We start from the raw sequence: 25,714 nt of genomic DNA, 5'->3' as shown, positions 1-25,714 counted from the left end.
GCTGGGGTGAAGCAAGGGAGATGAAATGGAGGAGAATGGGAGCGGAGGGAAAGTATTCCTTGATTCTCCCATTGCTTTCCTCCCTGGCATTTTCCTTCCCCATTTCATCCCCCTTGTTTCGCCATAGCATTTCTCCTCCCCATGATCTCACAGCTCCTTCTTTTTCGTACCTCCATCAAAACGCTAACCCACAGAGTCCCATTCAAGTTCTGTACTGCATGTGCAGCTGCCTCCTGATGGGCAGGACCCCAGCTTTGCAAGAGAGCGGCTTCTGTCTCCAGCCAATAAGCCATGAAGCAGAAGCAGAAGCAGAAGCAGAAGCAGAAGCAGAAGCAGAAGAAGAAGAAGAAGAGGAGGAGGAGGAGGAGGAGTCTGGATTTGATAGATATCCCTCTTTATCACTACCTGAAGGAGTCTCAAAGTGGCTAACATTCTCTTTTCCCTTCCTCCCCCACAACAAACACTCTGTGAGGTGAGTGGGGAAGAGAGACGTCAGAGAAGTGTGACTAGCCCAAGGTCACCCAGCAGCTGCATGTGGAGGAGCAGAGACCCAAACCTGGTTCCCCAGATTACGAGTCTACCGCTCTTAACCACTACACCACACTGATGCAAAGGCGAGAGAGAGCTCAGTAGGCAGAATGGAAAGAGGAGATGTGGGTTTGGTGAGGGGTAGGAAGTGAGGGCAAGGAAGTGGAGGGCGAGGTGAGCACTCTCCCACTGCCATAGGACCTTCTCTCCATCCAAAGACAAATTTCTGTCAGTAAAAACACTCAAGGAGGGAACAAAACAGAACTGGAGAAGGGGCCCCAACAGAGAGGCCTGGAGGGCTGTGTTTGCTCCCTGGGCCTGTATTCCCTACCCATGCTCTAACCAAACACCCTTAACAAGGTACTATTCCCAGGGGGACGTCATTTTCTGGTTCACCTCAGGCAGCAAAATATCTTGGGCTGGCCCTGCCCACCGTCATAGCTAGCCGCTTGGGTGCCTGGGGCGGTGTGCACGCCCTGCAGCTGGGGGCAGAGCGAGCCGCCCATGGGGGCAGGGCAAGCCAAGGCAGGGTGCGCTGCATGGAGCCTCTCCGCAGCCTCCCCCTCAGCTGTAGGGCGGCTGAGGCGGTGGGCAGACACAAGCCCTGCGCTGCTTGACAAAGCAGCGCGGAGCTTGCAGGCAGTCCGCCCACTGCCTCCCCCCAGGAGAGACCCGTGGCTCAGGCACACTGCAGGCCCTGCGGTGTGACACCCAGTGCCCCCCCCCCCGCCTCATCTAGCTATGCCTCTGGATAAGGCAGATTCATGGAGGAGAGGGCTGTCGAAGGCTACTAGCCATAAAGGCTGTGCTCTGCCTGAAAAATTGGAGGCAGCAATGCTGGAAATCACTCGAGGGGAGAGTGCTCCTGCAGTGGCATAGGAAGGGGCGTGTGGTGGGTGCAGGAGTTATTTTTTCAATTTGTTACCCCCCTCAGTGATGACACCTGGGGTGGACCATACCCACCGCACTCTCCTTCCTACGCCACTAGCCCTGCCTGGCACTTTGCAAATCTGGAGAAAGCCCTCCAGGTTTGACAGTGCCCTGCCTCCTCCTCCTCCTCTCTTCTTTCACTTCAGAGAAGCGCTAACCAACCCTAGATGCACCAACCAAATTCTCCCTTTAGCATTAAGTAAAAACTTCCACCGGGTTGGATTTGGGATTTGCAGCTTGAGGCAACAGCTCAGCAGGAGTGTGCGTGTTAATGCCATTCTGCGGCAAGCGAGGGAATGAAACTCTTTAGAACTCTTTAGAAGACCATGATCAGGAGACGTCCTTAAAATAACAATTGAATTAGGCTTAATTCATTCCACTTAATTCCCTAATAATGCCTTTAGCAAAATTAGACTATCAGTACTCCCAAGAAGGGGGCTGGGGAACTGCAGGAGCTAACCAGTCGCACTAGCAGAGTGGAGATGGAGCTCTTGTGAGAATGGAGAACGGAATCTAAGCATGAACTCTCAAGTGTCTGGCTGCATTTTACCTCCAGTCTTATCAGCCATAATTCATTAAATATATATATATAACTCCACTCACCCGATTGCGATTTGGGTGTGAATCTTATGTCCAAATGTATGAAAATGTCATTTTGTAAACAGAAAAGAATGCAGCCTTGCAGTTAGTTGCTTGCTCATCCACCAAAGAAAATTGGTGAGGCTGTGGCCTCAGGATGTCCCCCCCCCCATGCCACCTGGCACTAGAAAGTCCATGCATGTACGGTATGTTTTAAAAAATAATAATGAGGTTAAGTTGCTATGGAGGAATATAACGCCTAGAGATATTCTTCTATTTGTCATACTTCTTTATAAAAAATGACCATTAGATTAATAAGCCGGTTGAAATGTCCATTGTCATCTAGGATACAATTCTAACAAGGGAGCAAAGGATCTCATGTTCAGATCTTGCACCTCCACCTAGAAGGATTGTAGGTGTCAGAAAATGATTGGGAGTGAGCCTGGAGAACCTCTGCCAGTCAGAGAGTAGGCCAGGGCCAGTGCAAATGTTTTGGACTGCAGCTCTCACCTTCCCTGGCCATTGGCCACGGTGGCTGAGGGCAATGGGAGCTGTAGTCCACCACATCTGGAGGACACACACGCTGCCTATTCGTAGATGGATAGACAATACTGGGTTAGACTGACCAAGGGGCTCATTCAGTATCATGTGTGCAATAGATGCTCAGAAGAGTGAGAGGGAGTTGTGCTCATGGCCAGCCTTTCTCCTTGTTGGGGGAAGCATCTGCCTTTAGTGACCCACCAGAACAGGCACAAGACATTCCAATGAGAGTCTGCTCTGTAGTCAGAGGACAGTGGAGTTCTCCGTACACCAAGCTAACATGAAGAGGCTTCAGATGACCACCCATTTTGCATGTTGAGTGACAAGGCTGTGGGCGGACACCATCCCCTGTAAGCCCACCCCCTAACTGCAGCAGGGAAAGGGAGAGATGAGAGAGTGCTTGAGAGTTGGTAGAGTGGGAGAAGAGCCAGTCCCAACCACAACTGGAGGGCCAAAATTTCCCCATTCCTGAGCTAGGCCAATCACAATTTGTTTTTGAAAGTGTTTCTCTGCTTTTCCTATTTCTGCTTGTTTTCAACTTGTATTTGCATTATTAATTATCATTTACGCAACTATGGATGTTTGCTACATGTCTCTCCCAAGAGATGTGAATAACAGCAAGATCAAGACAAGGTTTTAAGATTAAAATCAAGAAGTGGACCTCTTGACGTAGCCTTAACATTGCTCCCGAGTTGCTGTGTGAAATAGAAGGCAAATGATCGAATACGAGCAGGTATTTCAGAGCTTTGGCTGCAGCAACTTCTGTTCTTTCTGTTGTAATGGAGTTGAGAAGATAAGGAGATCAGAGAATCGAAACAATTACCATTAAATTAAGAACAGGTGCACAATGACATGGGGAAAGGAAAACGCTATCAAGGTAAGAAGTTATTGGAACATAAAACCCAGTGAAAGATGTAAGGAAAAATGGGACTGTCAGCTGTTTACAACATTTATGACTTTTCCTGTCTTTATGGATCTGCCTTACGGGAGCCTGATATGGCTATTCCGTTTTGCCACCCTGCTTCTATGGGAGGTGACAGACAAGGATCAAGCAAATAAATATTTTTTAAGAGTTCCTCTTTAGTCACAGAAATAGAATCTCTTCAAATAAATACTGAAGCTTATTTCTGCCTTAAACTTTGAAGAGAATATCTATGTATACATAGCAAATAAATGCATAAAAATACTGCTTTCAACATGATCATTAAGTGGCATTGGTGAGCCAACTCAACGGCAACTAGCATTATTGCATTCTCTTGTTCTCATCTGGGTCTTCACTGGCTCTCAGGGCAATTCTTTAACTTGAAAGGAAGAGAGCAGATTAGGATTGTGTGCTTTACAGAGTCTGCAGGTTAATGAGTTGCTAAAAGTATATAGCCTTCCCCCTCTCTATCTGTAGCATGTCTACGCTGTGGCTAGCACATAAGTCACAAGTCATTGTCACAGGTATTCTTTATTCCAAAGCATATCATTTCCATCAGTGCAGTCTCCCCCTTCCAGAGAGAGGATGTATGCAGTGGTTTATGAGCCCCTAGAATAGACCCTATTTGTTTCCATAATTTCCTCCACCTGGCAGGTTACAACTGTAATGGAATGCGAGGTTGGGACTTGGGAGAGCCCTCTTTTCCCCTTCCTTGCACAACTGTCTTGCAAGTAGGCCACCGGTGTGCTAAAACTCTCTGGCAATTGCTGCCACCGCCACAGCTCTCAAAACCCTGGCAGGGCTGACCTGGGATGTTTTGCCACTAGAGGCGAAACAGAAGATTCCCCCTCCCTTCCCAATGAGTCCCTGGCACCTGCCACACACACACACCCAGTTGCCATCAGGGGGGAAAGGAGACTGAAGATGAGCTCGTGTGCAGCAGCAGGTAAGAGAGCAGGGCTTCTCTCTACAACAACCTTTTCTGCTCACAAAGCCGTTCTGGGGCCCTAAATAAGGCTGCATCAGGCTGTCGATTTCTGACCTTAAAACATGACCTACCTCACAGCCAATTGCAGATATGAAGGGTAAGGATGGCTGAAGGTCCAACAGCAGGAGGCATCCTAATTCAGTGTGAAAAGCCCAAAACCCAAACACAGGTGTAAGCAAGTGTGACAGAGTGGTTAGAAGGTGAACCAAGGTTTAGGAAGACCCAGGTTTAAACCCACACCAAGTCATGACGCTGACTGGCTGACCTTGGGCTAATCTCTCTCTTCCACCCTCCCCGCCTCTTTGTCTCTGCCTAACCTACCTCACAGGGATGTTGTGAGGGGAGAATATTGGAGGGGAAAGGATATATAAATGTGATACAAAATGCTGTAGGGCATTTACAGTTCTTTAATTTGCTTACGTAATGGAATTCTGAGAAGGCCCCTGGCTACAAGGCCCCCGTGGCTATAGCCCTGTTTCACAGCAACAATGTCCACTGTAGGATGCTGACACACGTGTGTATTAAGGAGAGAGAAATGCAAAATTTTGCAATTCATGAAATCCCTTTAAAAATTATTTTCCCTTTAGTTATATAAATCTCTACCTCCCAAATGTGTGTGGGATAGTAAGAAAAAGCCCTGGGAGGGAAGAGGGAGATGATTGAATAGGGTGTATGTCACTGCTTAAGTTGTATGCAGCAATGCCACTACTTTTGGGTTGTTGTTTTTAATTAAAAAAACCTCCTGAAATTTCTATTTAAAAAACTGCTGAATGTGAAATGCAGCCATTTCCTCTCTCCCCCGCCCCCAGCCCTTATTTGTAATACCATCTTCTGACCAGGAGAGTGCACTTTTGGAAAGCAAATGGGCTGTAACATCATTTCGAACAGTTTATTCACTTGAGTAAATGCATTATTCACAGTCCACTAGTACTCTGTATTTCACTTCTCCTGAAAACGGGGAGTGGGGGCGGGGGCATGCCTAGAAAGGCCTTATGCTTGAAGCTTGAGCTTTAAACAAATTGCTGCTGGAGTGGTTTTATTCAGGCTAATTTTGGCCTCCTTGAAAAATGTCCAGGGTCCAGCTTTGAACTCCATTTGCAAGGTCACATACCAAGCAGTGTGAGAGCAAAAATTTTGTCATAGTTCCAATTTTTACATACTCATTAGCAATACATACAGAAACCATGTTGGGGCACCATGATCCATGATTGTTAGGTGTGTGGCATTGAAACCAGACCTGAGGGGCCATCGCTCAGTGGCAGAGCATCTGCTTTGCATGCAGAAGTTCCAGGTTCAATCCCCAGCATCTTCAGGAAGGCAGGGAAGGAGGCCCTAGGAAGCCACTGCCAGTCAGTGCAGAGAATACTGAGCTACATAGGTGAACCAGTGGTCTGATTCAGTAGAAGGATTCCTCTTTGAGAGTACCATTTGACAGCAAGTCAGGTGAGCTGTTTCAGTGGTTGGGTTGTTACCCTCTGGGAATTTGGCACACTTAGGTGGACACAGAATCTTAAAAAAGACTGAGAGGTACTTGAAAAGAAAAGTATGTTGCCCATTTGCTGTCTCTGGTGTCTTTATTTATAAGCTTTTTTTTAGACAAATGCTTCTATTGTAACTCAGGGGAGATTTCTTTGGGTCTGTACCCTTGGGTCAGATTATTTATGCTCATAGTTCAGCTACCCCTATTTACCAAGGACCATCCCTTTTTCTAGTATCTGTTCCTGGTGGATATAGGAATAGATAAATTCATGGAAGATTAACAATGGCATGATGGCTCTATGACTCCCAATATCAAAGGCATTATCTCTGGGTGGGTCACATAAAAAAATCACAGTATATAAAAATAAAATAAAAGCAATAACCCAATAATACCACCACCCCAAAAAAGCCACATTTTAAAAGGGTATGGGATGTTGTTCAGGTCAATCAAAGGCCTAGCTAAAAAGGAATGTTTTTGCCTGGCGCCTAAAGGTATATAATGAAGGCACCAGGCGAACTTCCCTGGGGAGAGCATTTCACAGACGGGGAGCCACTGCAGAGAAGGCCCGTTCTCGTGTTGCCACTCTCTGGACCTCTCGAGGAGGCAGCACACAAGGAGGGCCTCAGAAGATGATCTCAGGGTCCACGTAGGTTCATAGGGTAAGAGGTGGTCCTTGACTGCCAGTTCCTGGGTTTAGTGAGTAGGTGAGTGACATTTTCCCCACGTTCTGCTGCTGGTGAGCCACTGTAGGAACAGATTGCTGCACTTATGTAGGCATTTGTTCTGATCCAGCAGGGTTATTCTTAATGTCATTAAGAAATTGGCTTATTCCCTAGCTTGGTATTGCTTACATGCAATACTCAATGCAGCAGCCCTCCCAGATGACCATCCAGCCTTCAATATCTTCCTGTGAAGAAGAGCCTACCGCCTCCCAAGGCCGACCATTCCACTGTCAAGCAGTGCTTAACTTTAAGGACATGTTGCCCTAAGTTTAGCTGGTCTGCTTTCCTGCTATTCTTCTTCACATGTCCTGCCCTCTACCAAGAACTAGCCCGCTCCATTTCTGCATCACAGGGCTTGAAGATAAAACACCTTACCAGGCTAGCCACCCTCCTCTGAATGTGTCAACTTATTTTTTTAAAATGTGGCATCTAGAACTGTGTATTGGAGGAGAGAGTACTGAGAGTAAGGTTGCTTCATGGTGTCTGCTCATTTGCAAATATACAGGTTGTGCTTCAAGTGAAAAAGCAGGGAGGCAGGCAGGCAATACCAGTCCCAAAGCAGCGCCGATCTTTAAAGTGGCATCCCTGATGCCCCATGTCTGCTCTTGCCAACCTGGTGCTTCTTATGTTCTTGTGACCAGCACAGAATAGTGAGAAACAATTGCAATCCAGGCACAACGTGTCCTGCAAATCTGGAATTTGGGGCAGAGCCTTTCAGACGAGAGGGCTGATTTCCCAGAAGCCTTAGCAAATTACAATTTCCCCTTACAAACTCAGTGCCGCCCTTCTCTTTAAGGTATGAAGACACATAGTCCTAATTTTTATTATAGTCTTCTGTTCCACACCTGAAATAAACAGTAAATTGCAAGAACTCGAGCCAGGAGGAAGATAAATTTCAAGTAAATCTTCAAAAAGTTTTATTTATGTAATGATGAATTCAAACAGGAATCAATTCCAGTATGATAGGCAAATAAAAATAAATTCCAGTAAAAAAAATCCCAGGACAAGACCCTGTTTCGACAATTCTTCATCAGCAATGTTTTAATGGTCAGAGTGTACCAAGTATGTTTGCCCAAGGAGCAGTGTTATTTTGTGATGCCAATATGCTAAAAATGAGGACATGCATTTCTTAAGCTTCAAGCTAGCACCAGCAGGTGGCCACCTTGGATAAGATTTCAAGACTGCAAAGGCGCTGACTCTAACAGAAATGTTGTAAGGACTGAGTGTGCACAACAGAACCAAACTATGAATGTTATTTACGTTTAAATGCCTGTTTTTGTGATCATTAATTTGGGTTAAATTTAGACACGCTCTTGTCATTTCTCTGAACTCTTGAGAGATAATGGGGATCTACAATACACCCTAACCCAGCCTTACCCAACCTGATGCCTTCCAAACATTTTAGACTACAACTCCCATAATTCCTGACTATTGGCCATGCTGGCTGGGGCTGATGGAAGTGGAGCCCAACAACACCTGGAGGGCCACAAGTTTCCTATTCCTGGATTAGACATCTGGGTAATAAAAAGCTCATTTTAAAATAAGTTGCATTCATTCATGTGGTTATAACCCTACATTCTGGCAATAGAACAGCAGTCCTGCTATGACAGATGAATTAAGCATTTTCAGTGACAGTTCTTTAATATCATGAAGCTCTCACAATTGTACTTTGAAATAATAATCATAAAAGCAGAGGGGAAGCTTTTTGAAGCTGTTATTGTGTGGAAATTACCTTCCGTGGTTTGCTTCAGTTTACCCACATAACCATTCTCGTCACTTGGATTTTTGTTCTGTGATCTGAAGATCCGAGGCGATGAAACCTGAAAGAAGTCGCCAAGAACCCCAATGTTTTGCTCAAGTTGGTGCCTGCACCTCCAAGTGAGCTCTGTATAGTTGTGGACGAATGGGCTGGGTACCGCTGTCAAGGTTGCCGAAGCCAATGGCTTCCACCAGCAATTAGATTCACCATCCCTGAACTAAAAATAGATTCGTTGTCCTGGAGAAGACTGTGACCTTGACGGTTATGAGAGAAAGTGCTTTGCTCTGCGGGCTTGTTTGCATGATGATTTGTTCAAGGCAACGACAGTGTAGCATCAGATTAATTTACATTATATAAAGCTGTATGCGAGGCTGAAACCAATGAAAGGGGAGGGAAAGATGCCACAGTTAAAGAAGGCATGTAGCTTGTCCATTTCACCTGGGGAAAACTATTGGTGCTGGTTAAAAGGTCACGGGGCTGTGTGGAACTGCATTCTTATGTCTGTTATCTGCATCCCATGATACTTGTATCGGCACACAGCAATGCTAGTCATGCAACACAGCTAAGATTCGTCACAGTAAGCATAAGATCAGAAAGAAATCCTGAGTCTCATCTCAGCCGACTCCCAGTACTTAAATTTCCCTACAGCTCAGACCATAAGCAACGGTCCTGTTATCATGTGACAAGAAAAGAGCCACCATGTTTTGCAGGATGTGCAATTAAAAGGAAAAAGAAAACTCCAATGTGATGGCGCTGACCACAGTGACTTTGAACATTATCAGAATTGGGGTTCCAGCTGATGCTCATCTGCAGAGGGCTCAGGTAAAGGAGATGCTCAAGCTTCAAGTAGATGGACAGCTTGCACACCTCTTTCTCCTGCCCCACAATCCACACAGCACCAAAGGCAAATAATAATAATAATAATAATAATAATAATAATAATAATAATAATAATAAATACCCTGCCCATCTGGCTGGGCCTCCCCAACCACTCTGGGCAGCTCCCAACAGAATATATAAAAAAGCAACAAAACATCAAACCTTAAAAACTTCCCTAAACAGGGCTGCCTTCAGATGTCTTCTAAAAGTCAGATAGTTGTTTATTTCCTTGACATCTGATGGGAAGGCGTTCCACAGGGCGGGTGCCAACACCGAGAAAGCCCTCTGCCTGGTTCCCTGTAACCTCACATCTCGCAGTGAGGGAACCGTCAGAGGGCCCTCGGAGCTCGACCCCAGTGTCTGGGCTGAACAATGGGGGTGGAGACGCTCCTTGAGGTATACTGGGCCGAGGCCATTTAGGGCTTTAAAGGTCAGCACCAACACTTTGAATTGTGCCCGGAAATGTTCTGGGAGCCAATGTAGGTCTTTTAGGACCTGTGCCATTGCACAAGCAACCCTTACCCAAGCAGTTGTTTGGGGTGACCATGCAGTCAGTGGCGCCAACAAAGCAGCATGCAATCAGAGAGCATTGTCTGAAACATTGCAGTTGGCACAGGATGGTGGCAACATTCCTGGGCTAGCCAGATGTGCTGCATTGTTGGATAAATAAATGTTTCTCTTCATTTTTCATCATCCTTGGGAGCACAACAAAATTGATTGGTAGGGCAGACTAGATGCAGGTCAGAGACAAGAAAGCACAACTTCATGGGTGGGGGAACTTTTTCATCCTGAGGGCCATATTCCCTGCTGGACAACCTTTTAAGGGCCACATGATGGGTGGAGCCAGAAGCAAGCATGGCTGGGACAACTGATGTAAATTTCTCAAAAGTATCTCATTTGTCACTGTTAAGAGGCAGGATGCTGGACTTAGCAGGGTCTTGTTCTTATTTCGAGGGGCTCTTATTATGGTCTTATTAGGCTTCCTTTCATGGAAGCAATCATTGTTCACACAAATAATTATCAGACATGAACAAACAAATCCAGCTTCTGAAACAGAAGAACCAAAAGGATAAATTGAGAGAGGTGACAAAGAGGGGGGTGTTAACTGTGCTTAACTAGGAATGTAGCCCACATTACTAATCTAGTGCAAACAACTCTTTATTCTCCTTTGTATCTCTTCTGTTGCCGACGCTGTACTTTTTCTCCATCCAGTCGTAATGACATGTACTATGCTGTTGGATTCAGTAGGTGGTGCTCGGTCCTTATTTGAGTAGCCCGCGATGAGTTGCAGGGTCTCTCAGGATGTGTCATATCACAGCAAAGCCTGTTTCTCACAACGGGATTGACTTCAAGGTTTCATTTCTGCAAAAGGAGGTGCAATTTTAAGGCATACGTACTGGTTCAGCTTAGGGGCTGAACATGATAAGAAGTTGGAGTGAGCTATAGACCAGGCACCCCCAAACTGCGGCCCTCCAGATGTTTTGGCCTACAACTCCCATGATTCCTAGCTAACAGCAAAATGTTATGGGCCAACCCTGCAGGTTAGCCAAATTAGTACCACTCATGGGTAAGAGAGAGGTATCAACAAACCCAGAGGTTTTCAGTTGCTCAAAAATTAAAAAATATATATATAAAATAAAACTTGGGAGGGAGATAAGAAGCCCTAACAGGGCAAAAACTAATCAGGGCTGGCCCAGTCATTAGGTAGGCTGAGGCTGCTGCTTCAGGCAATGGAAGCTCCTGAGGTGGCATCCCTGTGGGCACCCTATCTACCCTGCTGCTTCAGCCACTGGTGGAAAGGGGGCACCAGCACTGATGCCAATTTTGGGTGAGATCTCACTGATTTCTGGGGAGATCTTGCATGAAATCAGTGGTGATGCAGGCATTGCTTCTCTGCCACTGGCAGAGGTGGTGGAGTAGGCAAGGCAGGTAGCAATGACAGTGGCAGGGCCCAGGGTGGCACTTCCCACATCACCTCAAGTGGCCAAAAGGACCAAGCCCCCCCCCCCTCCCCATGAAAATAATAATTCCAAACAGCTCCATAATAATTCAGTGGCACAGAATGTTGAGTAAGTAAAGGGGGCAGGACTGGCAAATGAGTGGAAATGGGCAGTTGACTGGAGTGGCTAGACAGAGCGACTGACCAGAGAAATGGCCATATCCTTCCCCCCCCCAAAAAAGTGTGACTGGATTGGTCACTTCCCAATTTCCACTGAGAATGTAGTTTTCTACATTTCTGGGGGCTAACCTTCCTGTGGGGCAGTGCTATTTTTTATAGAACTCACCATGAATGCCTCCCTTGTTCTCTTATAATGGCAATGGTGCCCACCTGAGAGGTGCTGGAATTGAGTTCCGGCGAGTTCCGGCTGGGGAAAAAAAGCCCTGCTCTGGGGCATAGTAGGAAAAAGCTTTCCAAATAAACTTTCTTTATTGATATTTAGTATCTGACAATATTTGATCGCTGACATTCAATGGGTATTTCATAGATTAAGGCTGCAAACCAATGGACACTTGCTTGGCGAGATAGTCCCATTTGAATGAATGGGAATTGCTTCTGAATAGGCATTTAGAGGACTGTAAGAGATTTTATACCCGGTTTATACTTGTCGGAATCATTATCAACCAAGAAATGCCAACAAGCCTTAAGCACAATGATTTAAGATTCTGAGGCAAAAATATAATGTGAGAAATTTCAGATGAGAATATCGCCCCTGAAATTCTGTATTTCGGAATTCGAACAGTGAACATCTTAACTGTAACAGATATTTGTGAATGTTTGTTTTTGTTCAACTCTGTGGGAGAATGCAGGAATGATGTCCTAGCTTAGAAGATGATCCTATAGCACTATGATTCTATAAAGCAGGAGTGTTCTTACAGACCTTCACTCAAAAATACAGGTAGTGCTTTGCTATATTACAGAGATGCTGAGTTTTAAATGCAAGTTTCTTGACAGCCCGTTATTACACAGGCTCTTGCTCCCTCAGACTGAGGGGAAAGAGAGGAAAGCCCAACCCATCAGCAATAACAAAGAAATGTGGTCTCTGTCTCTAAATTGCTATTTGGATGCAGAGCAGGCTGGGAGAACAGTTGTTTCTGAATTTTCATTGCTACTTGATGGCTTTTTAATCTGGTAGCTTAGCTAGCAGGGTAGCTTGCAATCCTTCCCAGCCTCCCTTCAGAAGGTGCCTGCCCAAATCCAGGCAGGCAAGCACACAAGCCAATGCCCCTTCCTCACATTTGGCTGTAAATCAGACCTCGATGGGCCTGCAGTGTGTGTACCTGGTAAATTGTGGAGAGAAGCCGTCACTCACAAATCCATCCTCCCGGACACAGCGCCCCATGAATCACAGCGGCCATAAGAAGGAAGTTATTTGTGAGTTATAAATTAGAGCTCATGCAAGCCGCAGACAGCTGATGCTGTATTACTACGGTCCAGGGAAAGGGTTGTTTTTGATTTCCCATCCCCGTTACTCAGCCAAAGAATAATAATAATAGTAATAATAAAAAGCCCATCAGGTATTCACTCTCTTTATGTCCTTCCATCCTATTCCTTAGCATGTGTCCCAGGCTAATATATTTCTTTAGGGGCTGTGATTTCTATAAGGGAAAGGGGGTTATTCCATGAAAAGAACATTATGATTTCCTTTTCGAGCATGATTCACAGTTGCTTGCCCTGATCTGATCTGCGTCAGTGCTTAAGTTCTCTGAAGAAAAGGTACTAGGACTCAAGCAGAGCCACCCCTGCTATTAGGCGAGGTGAGGCAGCTGCCATCTCAGATGGCAGATTGTAGGTGACAGTAAAGGTCAGCAAATTGTAAACTATTCAATTATATTTTTACTGCCAGAGAAGGAAAGAGCTCTTCACCCTGGGCACCAAAATATAATGGGCTGCCATACCTGTTTGCAGGCCATGCTTCTTAATCCTAAATGCGCAATTTCAGTAGATGGAGGAAGCACTCTGCACATGCTAAGTGAGGCATTGCGCATCATTACTGATTAATTGTTTTCATGGCCTGTTTTTGAAAACAAATCCAGGGGTACAGGCTTGGTGGTACAGATATATTCTGTGTGTAAAAGTGCTGGGTAACAGAACAGAATTGTCAAATTATTAATGTGATGTCCTGGAGCCAGATTCATGTTCACATTGGCCCTCCTTTATTTATTATTATTTTGCTATTCTATCATTCAATCCAATACTGCTTTGCAGTTTCATGCTGATATGAAAGGAGGAAGCTAAGCCTGCAGTCCTATGCACACTTACCTGGGAGTAAGTCCCATTGAATTTAATAGGGCTCCCTTCTGAGTAGACTTGTATAGAATGGAGCTGTAAATGGAGCGAAGCCAATGTACATAATATGGAATGGTCTCCCCTGAGGTATAAAAATAAGCCCACTGCAAGGAAGCATACATTTCACCCCCTATTTACTAAGCCATTCCTTGAATTTGGCAAGCATCTCTGGCATGGAGCTTCTTGTTTGCTCCTGCTCTCTGCTTGTGGCACACTATAAGCTGGAAGACTGCTAATGCATATTGAATCCTGGCTCAGCGCAGAAGATCAGAGGAACAGATCTTTGGGTCCTTTCCAAATGGAAGATTATAGGATGGCAAATGACACTGTGGACAGATCCATGATTGCAGGGATTTACACAAGCAGAAAATTGAAAGCCTGGGTGAATAGACAACCTGTGTGGCTCAATCCTAACCGCTGTTTCTGCTCTTTCCCCCCACCCTCTCTTTCCTCCTTGTGCGGAGTAATACTGAAGATCAAACCTCCGAACACAGGCAAGTGTATCCTCTTCAGCTGACATTTCATTTGGTCCACAAAAGACCTATGTTCTAAACCTGTTTTTGGTCTGAGAGCCACATTCCTCTGCAGGCAATCTTCCAGGGGCCACGTGCCAGTAGTGGGTGGGGCCAGAGGCAAAAGTGGGTAGAGGAGCAACAGGTGGGGCCATGCAAAAGTCAGAGGCTGCCTTCATCCTCCATTAGAGTGTTGGACTGAGACCTGGGGAGACCAGGATTCAAATCCCCCACATGGCTATAAAGCTCACTGGGTGACCTTGGACCAGTCACTCATTCTAGCCTAGCCTAGCTCATAGTGCAGTTGTTGTGAAGATAAAAAATGGTGGAACTGGGTGTGGAGAGTGCAGCTGAATGGGACACAGCTGTGGGCAGCTTGAGAACGTACCATCTACCGTGTTTCCCCGAAAATAAGGCACTGTCTTATATTTCTTTTTCCTCAAGAAGACACACTATGGCTTATTTTTGGGGGGTGTCTTATTCCAGCGGGAAGGGCTCCACACGGCACGGCCTGGCTGAGGGCAGCGAGCTGTTGCCAGGAGGTGCCGTGTCCATGTCTTATTTTCGGGGTATGGCTTATATTGCGGAAATGCTTAGAAATCCTGCTGTGGCTTATTTTATGGGTATGTCTTATTTTCAGGAAAACATGGTCCCTTGGACCTGCCCATTAAAAGCAAGTCTAGAGTGAGAGACTAGAGTGATGCCTGCTGTTTCCAGGAACTCTTCTCATTGTGAGACTTTTGTGAGTGAGCTGAGAGTTTGCTTGCACCCTGAGTGAGATCCTGGAGGCAGAACAGGAGGGTGTGTCAGGAGGAAAATGAATTGATCTTGATTTATGTACATTATAATATTAGTAACTTTGTATTAATGTAATACTTTTATATGTAGCAGTGTATTTTTGTAATGTTTTTGTTTTGAGTTGTCTGTTGCTGCTTCAGTTTTCCATACACCGCTTAGGGATATTTTTAATACATTGTGAGGGATAGAAATTAAATAATCAGAATCAAAAATCAAAAAAAATCAAAAAGCATCATCACAGTTCAAAGACAAATTCCAGCCAGGCAAGAGTATACAAGGCAGGGTCAGTGAGAGGAGTGGCTTTGGGAGATGAGATGTAACCTGGGGGGAGTCCCAAAGACTGGCCAGGTTGATGACTCTTGAAGGAGTGTGTCTTAAACAGGGTTTAAGCTGCCCACAGGCCAGAGGTTCTCTACCCCGCTGTTGAAGACATACTCATGTTGGATTTTTTGAATAGTCAAGTTACTTTAAGAGAAACAGGTGCAGGTGATTTCTGTTAATTGCTCACAGGCGTGGGCTCTGCTCCTTGTATATAAGGCTCTGCCAGAAAGCCTTCTGTATCTCTTAGTTTGAGTTATCTCTTAGTTTGATTTATCTCTTAGATCTCTTAGTAGATCACTCTTTCAGTGAAATATCTCTCAGTGTGATTTAATTCTCAGTTTAAGAGATTCCTAGTTGAATCTTAGTAAGAGAGACTCTCAGTTTAAGAGATTCCCAGTTGAATCTTAGTATGAGAGTTGTTTAGTTATAAAGCTAGTTTGCTGTTAATTCTTGGGTAGTTTAATGGGAGTTATGTTGGAGTTTGTGGGAGGTTTGGAATGTGGGCAGATAACGTTGCTAAGAGAAAAAGCATTTATCTTTAGTTTAAAGTCTCTTTAGAGTCAGTTTGTATTTCAGTTAAAGAAACCCGACCGTTTGTATTTTCATCTGCATACTTTTACAAGTGTACAGCTAGTAAGGGGTTTCATATAAGGGAGATAATTCCCTACACTCTTGGTGGTGTTTTCTTAGCCAGGTCAACTTCTGACTGCGTATACTCTGCGTGAAGCATACTTTAAAGGGCCACTGGAAACTGGGATATATTATTTAGGTTAAGCAAGTTTCAATACCCAGTTTTCTCCAATATTATTTTTATTGTATATTTTTTCCCCAAAAACTCATTCAAGAGTTAAGCCTCATTGCATTCTGTGCCTATCGCATCCATTCATCAGAAGCAGCTACTTTAAGTGGATTCATTCAGAGAACACTCTTCTCCAAAGATCATCATTTCTGATTTTGTAGGTAGGTAGCTGTGGTGCCCTGTTAGAGTAGAACTTTAGAGCTTCTTTTGCCCTCACCCTTCCCTAAAACATTAATAGTCCAGGAGCTCATCCCCAGTTCTGCAGAGCCAAGATTCTCTCCTACATATGTGATACATTTCCTTGGCCAGCTATGTTGCAGAAGGAGCACATGGAAAGAAATAATGATGGTGACTGTTGTCTATACCACACCTGGTGAACGTACCTGAACAAATTCTGGTTTTGGGGGGAGCCTGGTTTGGCCGGCCAGCCAGTGGAAACTGAGTAATAATGCAATCCCTATGCGTATCAACTCAGACAGTATGTATATTGAGTTCAATGGGACTTTCTGCCATATAAATGTATACAGAATTGCAGCCAAAGCGATGGAGCCAAGGGGTTTCATTGGAGCAACCCATTAGAAGTGGGATGGTGAAGCACTATTGCCAGGCAGTATAGTAATAAAGGTCAAAAGGAGCCTGCCTGTGCCTTGAAGTGGCTGTGGTCAGGGTGCTGGAACAACAGAACAAGTGGAAATGTTCTCCCTGTAGTTTGAGAAGTGGCAGGGGTAATGGCCTGGATTTGTTGCATTGGCAAAGACGACACGACTCAAGGCAGGTTGAACTCAATGGGAAGGTGACCAAGAGCGGAGCTTGAGCGTTTCCTTTTATTGAAAGCTCAGGATGACAGTTAATCATTACAACGATAGCGTAACTTCTAGCCAATTACAGCGGTGCAGTCCCATACAAGGTGATGTTTCCTGTAACGTCACAACCGGTCACTCCCTAAGACATCCTCCATAGCCCACGTGTTGTTTTGCCATGCCCTCTGTCCATGCTCCAAGCACATGTCACTCTCCAAACATCTCCCCCCTGTATCCCATTGTCTTTCCTGACCATCCTGACCCATCTAGTTTATCCCGTCCTTTCTAGTTCTGACCAGATCCTCCTTGATCCTTCTAGCTCTGTTGTGACTCATCGCCCTGCTGACCTGAGCCTCTGACCTGTCCTTCTTCACGTGTTTCCCATTCCGACATTAGCCGGTTTGCCGCGTTAATGCCCACACTCTCGAAGATCGGTGTGGCTTGCCAGCACCAGATCTCAGTCATTCCCGCATGGATTAGGATGGTGAAAGACCATGTGGCAATAATCCAGGTGAATGCATTTTGCCAACCCATTGCTTTCTAAGCATGCATGTCCTCATTTCTTCCCAGAAGAGCCAAGTAAATGTTGCAAATGTTGCAAAGGGTTATTTCCGTTCCAGCTTGCCTTATTTGGCTCATTCCATTATTGGATGGTGAAATCTCCCCCTTCCCCATAAACATGTAAAAGAGAATACAAACAAAAATAAATTGCATAATAGCCTCTGCCTTCATTCCCAGCTTCTTGATGTGATCCCAGCACTGTGAAATGACTGTTTGTGTCTCTGTCACACCAATCTATCGCTTCATTCATCACTTCCAAACACTTTGCGGGAGATCTTCATGTTCAGATTTGTGGCAAAGTGACTGCATGAAAAAGTTTATCTTTGGAGACAGAATTTCTCCTATTGGGAGTATATTTTGCATACATTTGATTTATGGGAATCAGTGCTTCATGAAATGTTTTGTGATTAGTGAAAGTAACTGGCACAATTCTCATGTCACAAATGAATAAGATGATTTTTTTTTAACCTTATGGAGTCAGGTCAATGGTTCCATTTAGTGCAGCACCATCTCTCTTGCAATAGCTGGCTCCTGATTCTGAAAGGATGCATTTAATAGCAGGATGCACCAGTAGAGTTGCCCGGTCACCATCAGTGGTTCTCAGTTTCTGAAAGTTGACTCAAAATTTTAGTTAGTGACAAATAAAATAATCCACAATGAGATAGTCCTACATTTATGTTGTTTATGTAGAATGCACTTTCAAAACAGTATCCTTTGTTAGTCCTACTCAGAGTAGATCCACTGAAATTCATGGATCTAGTTGTGCCCATTAATTTCAGTGGGTCGATTCTGAATAGGATTAATACTGAGTATATCCCATTTTCTTTAGATTGCTCTCCATGAAGTCATTAGAACTACTCATGTGGCTTATAACTTTCTGAGAAGTCCCATTTATTACAGGAAGAGTAGTTTAAAAGCAATTGTTTCAGGACTGCTAACAGACAATATGCAGCTGCCTGGCAAGACAGTGATAAATTCGTGCTCTGATATTCCAGTGACATAGCCCATGTTTGAGCTAGATGTATTCTTGTTTGTTTGTTGCCCAAATATTTGTGGTAGATATACATGCATCTTAAGGCATTTATCAGGACTGGGGAATCTATGACCCTCCAGATGTTGTTGGATTTCAACACCATCATCCTTGACCAGTGGCCATGCAGGCTGGAGGCTGATGGGAGTTGTAGTTCTACAACTTCTGGGGCACCACAAATTCCCCAGCCCTGGCATTTTCATTTCTAACATTCCATTTCACAACAGAGAAAATCATAGCTAGAGGTCAATAGAGAGTATAGGCACATACACAACATTACAGGAGACAAGGTAGGCGAATGGTTCCGATTCTGCTTAGTTGGAAAAGCCAGTGTATCCCTTCTGATGTGTCCAATAAGACATATGGTGTGTTAATGGTTGTGTTGCGAGTTTATTACATTTTACATAAGAGATATATAAAAGCTACGTATAGTCCAAGGAGTCTGACTTAGCTGTGTCGTTTTGCAGCCTTGAATGACCCATGAGCTTTTCCATTCTTGCGAGTCCTCATATTTTTGGATACCAAGATTGCTGAGATGACTTCCAGTGCTATCACCATTAAGCACATGATCTCTTATTTGTGTAGTAGATCCTTGGCTTTATCGCCCAAAAAAAGACATGTCGAAGATCAGGGTGCATGGATATTTTATTCATTCATTCATTCATTCATTTTATTCATTCACTCATAAAAAAAACCTCACCAATATATGAACAGACTTCCTTTTAATTTTGTTATTATATGGGGGGGAAGGTATATGTGAACCAGTATGTGTGTGGTGGGGGGGGGGTAGGTAATGAGAAACATGATGTGTAGTAAAGCTTCTACCTCCCACACCATACATGATTTTATACAGCTCTGTCATGTGACCCACTTTCTCAACTTTTCTCTAAACCTGAGATTGTGACCAGAAGAAAATTTCAAACCTGAAATCTCACATAATGAAGTGGGTGGGGAGAGTTGGCCTTTGTTTGTTATTCAGCCCCAGTCATAGAGGACCTTCAGGTATTGAGCAGGCTTCCCTCCAAATTCTGGCAATAGCCTTCTTTACAGAGGCACTTACTTCGCACTTCGAGAACCATTGCTTTAAACTAATTAATTAATTGAGAGTTTAAATGCTACAGTCCATTATAACAGGTTATAATTAGAAACTATTTAGCATAGCAATTTATCTTGATCAAATAACAAGAAAAAAATCATTTGTCATCTGGAACAGCATGTTCAGTGCATTCTGAATCTAGAGATACACATAGTTTGTTTACAACAATGGAAGCAGTGCTGAACTCCTTCCCAGAAGCCCCAGTCAGCTATCATAATTAACATCAGTTTTTAAAACCCAACATTTTAACATTGAATTTAATAAACTAGGGTGCAATCCATAGTGTGCTAAAATAAATACTTGAACTCCCATTGATTTTAATGGTTCCAGATAGCAGGTAATGTGTTCTCTCCCTCCCTCTCTCCCTCTCTTTCAAAAACAGTTATTAGATTATTGCTTTGGGCTCTAGAAGAGATGGTGGGATATATCTACTAATATAACTATACAGCTAATCAAGAGTTGTTTATCCCTGCGTATTTCTCATGATTTTTTGTGTTAAATATTTACACCTAGCTTTGATTCCCCACCCACCCACTATAAAGATCACATGTCTGTATCTAAAGGTGCCTTTTCCTCTTGCAGGAAGAGAAAATAATTCTTGCATCTTGCTTTCACTGAGCACTGGTCTGTTTTGAATCCCTCTTTATAAACCTCCCCAGAACCAACCTTCAGTTTTAAGGAATTCCTCCTAGTTTCTCTTGGCCATCACCTTACATTTTAAAGAATCCTGTTTAACCTTCTGTTGAAAGGGGTGGGTGTGTTTGTGTGTATGGTATAGAACTTGCCAGTGGAGATCAATACTATGTGAAAAGTAATTATTGAGGCATAAATTTATCATAAGGGTGATCACCAATAAAACATTCTCTTGGCGACATTTTAATTTAAAATCAAATTCAAAAGCTGCAAAAGGGAGAGGGGAAAAATCCTTAACAAGCAGAAAAATAACTGCAGCCTCTGGAACACTTTATATGTTCAAAGAGAGTTCCATCATATTCCTAGGGCTCCCCTCTCTGCTGGGCCCAATGCCTCTGATTTATGGAAATGACTTGCAGATCCATAGATGTGCTTGGCTGTGACAGCCTTGCATATCACTGGTTAATTCCTTTAAAGTATGCAAAGAAAAATGATTCATGTCTGGCTGGAGCTGGAGGACCCTGCCTTTTTCAAGGGTCGCTACTCTGAGTCTGTTTGGGTATATTGGTTTCCATAGTGATATTTTTATTAGTATTAATGATGTTTTGCGCCAAGATGTATGGCAGGGGGAGCTACTGCCTGCTGTACCTGTCACTGTGAGCTGCTTTATAAACAGTGCATTAGGAGTTAAACCCTCAGAGGAAACTCACCTTGGTTCAGTAATTGAAGGTTTTTATTTTGAGAAGGAGGGGGGTGAACATACAGGTATATAACACAGTTCTGCCACCTAGTGATGGAGCTGGGAGAGATGTCTACAAGATACTACAAGAAAGAAGATTCCACCTAAACATTAGGAAGAACTTCCTGACAGTAAGAGCTGTTAGGCAGTGGAATTTGCTACCAGGGAGTGTGGTGGAGTCTCCTTCTTTGGAGGTCTTTAAGCAGAGGCTTGGCAGGCATATGTCAAGAATGCTTTGATGGTGTTTCCTGCTTGGCAGGGGGTTGGACTGGATGGCCCTTGTGGTCTCTTCCAACTCTATGATTCTATGTCAGATGAGGCTAGACTAGAGGCATGTCCATGGGGCTCTCACAGCTCTTTACAGTTGTCTAGAAGAGTAGACAGACAACTGACACCTTACAAAAAGGTTGTGCGGAGGGTAAGGATCCTTGGCGCGTGTGTGTGTATATAGTGGATAGTTACAATGTTCAGCATAAGTGTGGAGTTCAGTGAAGGACAACTAGGAGGCCATGAACATAACTTTCATTGTGTTCCAATATTTCTTTTGAATGGTCTGCATCTATCATAGCAAATTACCCATCTGCTTGGCCCAAATATGACACCTATTGATCATCCATGGCCAACATGAGGGCTGCCATTTCACACAGCTCTTTCCTCATTTCAGTCATCACACTTTTCCGCACACAGAGAGAATGCCCAATGTGAACCTGTTATATTGCAAAGACCACCATGTGCTGAGTCATGTGAGTCATGAAGAAAGTGTATTTTCCAAAGGGGATCCCTGAGGAAAAGGAGGGTGGACAGGCCTACTTAAGTCTAGACGGTACTGGTGACAAAAGCTCTTTAGATAGTTCCCTTTTACCAACACCTTCTGGGTTATTCACATGTCTACCCTGTCCTCTTTGCTACAGCTTTGGAAACTTTGCATGCTGTTCTCAGCAGATACTGTACTGAAATGTCTCTTTGGAAACGGTACCTCTTTTAACTATCCCAATGTCTATAAGGGCTTGCCTATATTAGTGATGCATGGCCAAATTTTATTTCCAGTTCCAAGGAAAATAGAAGACCTTTTGAACAAGACAATGGCATTGCCTCCTAATCCTATTTAATTAAACTTCCAGTCAACAGCTATCTGCCTGCACTGGATTATAGAAAATAACATCCAGATTTTAGGACTCAACAGCTAAATATACTCTTGCTGCTACAGTACTGATCAATTGCTCTGCTTTTCATTAAGATTATGCCCACCACTCACTCACTAAGAAATAATAATGACTATTTTGGTCAAACCCTGTTGAAACTGAGCAGATTCAAAATCCAAGTACTTTGGTTTAACCGGGACTGGGCCATAATGGGATATGGAGCTGGTATATAGAAGTGGCCAGGGTTACTTACAGCCGAATGAAACATTCTTTTGACTTACAGTGTAAATATTTCTTTTTTAAAAAACAACCCAAATGTCCTTTAGTTATCAAGAGGCAAATAGACTGTTGACAGCAATGTCATCAATAGGACTGGACAAATATTCTGCTATTGGCAGTTGTGCAAGTTCTGAATAAGCTTCTATTAGAAGCAGGAAGCAAGTCAGTGTGCTTTAGTGATTAGTGCTGGATTAAGACCTGGGAGGAAGACCCAGGTGGCGCTGTGGGCTAAACTACAGAGTCTAGGGCTTTGCTGATCAGAAGGTAACCGGTTCAAATCCCTGCAACGGGGTGAGCTCCCGTTGCTCGGTCCCAGCTCCTGCCCACCAAGCACATGACCCAGAAGCTCTGTAGGCTCCCTCGACCTATAGAGCAAGATGAGCGCTGCAACCCCAGAGTCGGACACGACTGGACGTGATGGTCAGGGGCCCCTTTACCTTTACCTAAGACCTGGGAGCCCAGGGTTCAAATCCCCACTTGGCTATGAAGCTCACCGGGTGATCTTTGGCCAGCCACTGCCTCTCAGCCTAACCTACCTCACAAGGTTGTTGCAAGGATTAAATGAGGAAGGGGGAGAACCATGTGTGCCACCTTAAGCTCCTTGGAGGAAAAGGTAGACTATAAATGCAACAAATAAATAAATAAGTGGGTGTTTGAAGGCTCAGAAACAAGAGCCAATCAGCTAGGGGCTAGGAGCGTCTTCACTGCCCTGTTTCCCTGTGGCTCCAAGTCATGGTCACTCAAGTTATTCACCTGCTTTTTAACCACGAAATCTTTCCCCATTATTCCCATGTAAAGCCCTTTGAAAAAAAAACTATGCCCCAAAGGCTGGGTATGTCGAAGAGGCATTGTTTATTTTGCTCATAGTTCTTCATCTTTTTTCACTCCTTGAGGTGTGTGTGTGTACGTACACACATACATATCTCTTCCAGGTTTCTCTCGCTCCAGTTTTTGGTTTCCCAGAGCATCTTCGGACAAGGCCTTCTCCTTGCAATCTTCTCGCGGGGGGAGCAGCAATCCTGATTCAAGTCCACATTTTAACCGGCGACCAATTAATTGTCTCCATCCACTTCCGCCTGCCTCCTTCCAGCCCTATCCGACGTCAATCTGTCCAGGGCCAAACCGAACCCTCCTTCAAGCCCCGTCCTTGTCCTCCTGCGAGACCACCCACTCCCGATTTGGCTGAGTTTCTATCGCCTCGTTGTATCTTTGGCTCTTAAAATTAATGGGTCTTGGCTCGCCTTGCTGCAAGGAGGCGAGCGATCTCCCAGGTGCGCGCGGAGGTGCTTCCCACCAACACAAACCCAGCGTCGCTGGCGCCTTTGCACTTTTGCAGACTCCCATCCTGTCACCAGAAGCCCCTTCCTCTCTCCGCTTCTCGGCGAGCCTCCCCTCTCCCCTCCCCTCCTCGAGTATTTAGTTTAATTCTTTTAACAACGGCCACATAATTAGAATTTGGATTTCCATTAATTTTCCTTGGGCCTGCCTGCAACCATTTGAAAATCACATTGGTAATTAACGTGATACATCACTAATTTTGCCAAGCGCTCGCGACGTGCATGCGCGTTTGCTAGACGCCGTGCCTATTAGAATTGAGGAAAGGCGTGGGGGTGGGAGGCAGAGAGTTGGGAACCTAGGAAGCTGCCTGATACTGAGTCGGGCCATTGGTCCATGGAGCTCAGCATTGTCTACACTGACTGGCAGCAGCGACTCTCCGGGGTCTCAGGCAGGAAAGTCTCTGCCAACTTTACCTGGAGATGCCGGGCATTGAAACTGGGACCCTCTGCATGCAAGAGAAAGTGGGACAAGGGGTCCTTTATCCTCTGCGCAGCCTGTCGCTTTGGGAGCCTGCTCGGAAGTAAGCCCCGCCTACTTCCATGGGACTTACTCCCAAGTAAGTGCGCAAATCATCTTAGCCCTCGTCGAGCAGCCCCTATCCTCTCTCTCCGCCTTCCAAAGTCAGCCTGGCGGTCTTCCGTTCGGATTTCTCCCCAGTCCCCACAAGTCAGCGTGCAGGGCTGGGTTCAGCACCGCAGCTCGAAGTGTCTCGCTCAGTTCCCTTCCGAGTCCGCCTCTTCCCTCTCCTCTCCTCCACCCCCACCGCACCGCGCTTTGTCACGTCACGTGGTCCTGCCAAGGCAAATAAAACTTTCTTTCCAGTAAATTTAACAATTAAAAATATTTATCGGTAACAGATTTACGTTTGTTGTGTCTCCAGTCTTGGGGCATATTGGTAGACTATTAAGACTAATTAGCATCCTTTTCTGCATGCAGATTTACTAAGTTGATTGCAATATAACTCATCCCTAAAAGCCCCGCTTCCCTCCCCTCTCCCGGTTTGGCGCTGCATCGCTGGAAGGCGAAGCCCCCTCGTCTATTCCGCAGCTTGCCAAAGCAGCTCACGATAGCTGGGCCTTTTGCTAAGTAAACTTTAAAAATGGGAAGCAATAACCATTTGAGTTAGAAGCTTGCAATGTACTAAAAAGGAAATATTACCTCGGGATCTTCCAATAAGGGGGTGGGGAGGGGAGAGAGAAGGGGTGGGGTGCTGGGAAGCCCGGATCTTCTTGGCTTGTGTGGAACAAGCCCGTCGAGAGAAGCAGGCTGTATATTTCTGATCATTAAAGCGAAAGCTGTTATTTTCTGGAATGGAAGATTTCAGCAGAAACACAAAGGAGGCCTCCTTTGCCCGGGAAAAGGAAAGAGGCTGAGCTCGGGCAGAAAAAAAGAAAGAAAGAAAGGAGCCCATGATGACGCAGAAGCTTGGAAACTTTGCTTGGTCTCCAGCCTCCTGCTCTTTGCGTCATTTTGAAGGGCCTGCGAAGATGTTGGTGGTGCTTTTCTACACAATAGAGTTTTCCTAGACAAAGCTCTTCCTTCTTTGCTTCTTTATTACCGTGTGTGGATGAGGGTTCCACGTGCCCTACTTTGCATTTAAAATATTTAAGCCTTTGCAAAAGAACAAAAAACAAAACAAAAAGCCCAGCCATACAAGGCACACTAACAACATCTCACTGCGAGCCTCTTTCCAAGTATATGGGAGGCCCAAGCTATTATGCTTGGTTAAAGTATACACTCGCTGGGTTATTATTAACACACTGGGAAGTATATAAGCCCCACAACTTTATTCTCTTTAATGAGCCTGGAATAGCACACTGCCCTGAAGGGTTTTGTTCATTAAAGATGTAAGCTGTAGGAATATTGTCTCATTAATTATCTGGTTTTAATTACACTGTTACCCTTTGAATCCATAGATTGGGGGGGGGGCTTTTTACACCGCCCAGACCCTCATACACTCTTTTAGGGGGGAGTGGGTGCCATTTCCTCTCTTTTTTAGGTGCACACGGATTCGTCGTGTATTGGGGGGGGGCTGCCAACAGTCCCATCTA

This window comes from Zootoca vivipara, chromosome 5, assembly GCF_963506605.1.
Source record: "Zootoca vivipara chromosome 5, rZooViv1.1, whole genome shotgun sequence".
Classification (NCBI taxonomy): domain Eukaryota; kingdom Metazoa; phylum Chordata; class Lepidosauria; order Squamata; family Lacertidae; genus Zootoca; species Zootoca vivipara.
This window is presented reverse-complemented; position numbering follows the sequence as displayed.